Source organism: Palaemon carinicauda, chromosome 43, assembly GCF_036898095.1.
Source record: "Palaemon carinicauda isolate YSFRI2023 chromosome 43, ASM3689809v2, whole genome shotgun sequence".
NCBI classification, from domain to species: Eukaryota; Metazoa; Arthropoda; class Malacostraca; order Decapoda; family Palaemonidae; genus Palaemon; species Palaemon carinicauda.
This window is the reverse complement of record NC_090767.1, coordinates 22,532,178-22,534,677: the sequence shown is the minus strand read 5'-3', so window position 1 is coordinate 22,534,677 and position 2,500 is coordinate 22,532,178. Positions and strand designations below refer to the sequence as shown.

The following is a 2,500-nucleotide window of genomic DNA, read 5'->3' as shown; positions in this document are numbered from 1 at the left end:
GCAGCCTTCGATCATATGAATCATGTAACAACTCTTGTGGGGTCAAAGTTCACCAGAAGAGAGGAGTTGGTGGATCCTTTTCAAGTATTATTGCTGAAAATCTAACCAGACTGGTGGCCATTTATTTTTCAAAATATAACCTCATGATCTGTAGTTTGCGTTTGAAAGGTGTAATGACTTGTGAATCCCTCCCATCTCTTAATGGGAAATTTGTGTTTGTTGAAGACTATTTCAGAGATCTTGTCCCATTTACTGTAGTTGTAGGTCGTAGGATGGCCAGGGCACCAGCCACTCATTGAGATACTACGAAAAGAAAGTTATGGTGTCCTTTGACTGGCCAGAGAGTACTACATTGGATCCTTCTCTCTGCTTACAGGTCACTTTCCCTTTGCCTACACATATACCGAATAGTCTGGCCTATTTCTTACAGATTCTCCTCTGTCTTCATACACCTGACAACACTGATATTACAAACAATTCTTCTTTATCCAAGGGGCTAACTGCTCCACTGTGATGGTTCAGTGGCCACTTTCCTCTTGGTATCGGTAGAAGAGACTCTTTAGCAATGGTAAGCAGCTCTTCAAGGAGAGAGACACTACAAAATCAAACCATTGTACCATGGTCTTCCACTGTTTCTTGGGTTCGAGTTCTCTTGCTTGAGGGTACACTCGGGTACACTATCCTCTTTGATTTATCTTCCTCTAGTTTCCTTATAGTTTATTTAGGAAAACTTTATTTCAGTGTTCTTACTACTCTTAAAATATTTAATTTTTCATTATTTCGTTTTCTCACATATATATATATATATATATGTGTGTGTGCGTTTGTATATATAGATAAATAGACATAGACTGAGAATGGAATTTAAGGGATGAGGTAAGTGGTGAAAGGGGGATAAGGTAGAGAAAAGAATAAGAAAGAATAAGGCCTTCTATATTCATGAAAATTCGCTGGCATTTCACATATAAAAGCCTTTGGAGAATAAAATTGTGTACAGTGACTTCTTGTTGTTTAGCAAATTATGTTTCAGAGCTTAAGTTACGTTTTAAAATAGATGTCTTTTCATTACACATACAACGTTCTCATATCCCTTGACGACCTCGAATAAGATACTTGCGTCTTCTTCTTCTTGTTTCACTTTTGATAGATTTGAAATCATCATTTAGAGACAGAATTTATTTATATATGTGTTTCCCTCTAATTCTTATTCTCTTCACTCAAAATGATTGATCAAATCTACACTTTCCTTTCAGGGCATGACGAGTAAGTCTCTTCTGGACTATCATGATATTTTTAGTTTTTATTTAATCTGTCAATCCAGCAACTAATAATTAGAGTAAATATTAATCTTCATAGTTTGGAACAATTTCCCTAATTGCAAAGTTATTAGAATATTGATTTTTTTTATTTATGTAGACATTTGAAAAATATTTTTTTTTTTTATATTTTCAGATATGCAGGAGAAACTTCAACATCTTGAAAATAATCTTCAAGGTAATCTTTCCAATAGATTTTTTCCAAATCTTTTCATTTCCTTTGTCTCTATGTCTTCACTTTACACCCAAAAAGATGATTATATGATGACTTATGTGTGGTTAAGGAGTCATCATTGCATATGCAGTCGTTGTCTTGTTCTCATAGTGTTGAAAGATATTTACACAACAGTTGTTTTTCTTTGAGTTAATCTTGAAATAACAAACACTATTATTCATTGACTATGCAGTGTTGTTTCAGTCTTGACATTCCTGTATCTTATTCGAGAGCATTAATTGCACATTCAATAGTTTTCACACTTTTGAAGGATAATCAAGATCTTTCGTTGCATATACAGTATTTGTGTTTCATTTTGATACAGTTGAAGGAGATTGAAAAATGTCATATTATATACAAGAGTTGTCTTTCATCAGCTACGCTTTTTTTTAGAAACTTTAGAGTATCTATTGCATTTTTATTAGTTAAGACAGACACCAATATTTTGAGACATTTTTATTTTCAGATGTGCAGCAGGAACAAGGGAATCAAAAAACTTATTTTCAAGGTAATCTTCCAAATATTTAGAGTAAATTAATTTATCACTGTATATTTCTTACCCTAATGACTCTACTCTTATTAGACAATTTGAGGCATAATATTTGATTGCAATATACGCTCATGGTGAACTTTTTTTCCAGGACTTCATCATGAACTGGAACACGTGAAAGGTACTTGTTATTCCAGCAATTTTGATCATCCCTCCTAAATGCTTATCGGTTCATCTTGATGAGATATTTTTTAATAGTATATATATATATATATATATATATATATATATATATATATATATATATATATATATATATATATATATATATATATATATATATATATATATATATATATGTATATATATATATATATATATATATATGTATATATATATATATATATATATATATATATATATATATATATATATATATATATATATATATATATATATATATATATAATCTTGCATATT

At 30.6% G+C, this 2,500-nt stretch overlaps 1 protein-coding gene and 1 long non-coding RNA gene across 15 annotated transcripts in view; one reads left to right on the top strand and one right to left on the bottom strand.

Annotated features, from left to right (window-relative positions):
- The window catches only part of LOC137633468 (uncharacterized), a 429,224-nt gene that overhangs the window by 421,913 nt on the left and 4,811 nt on the right, over positions 1–2,500 (top strand). The gene's annotated exons all lie outside the window — the stretch shown is intronic.
- Positions 1–2,500, bottom strand: part of LOC137633471 (uncharacterized) — a 415,554-nt gene that overhangs the window by 408,356 nt on the left and 4,698 nt on the right. The gene's annotated exons all lie outside the window — the stretch shown is intronic.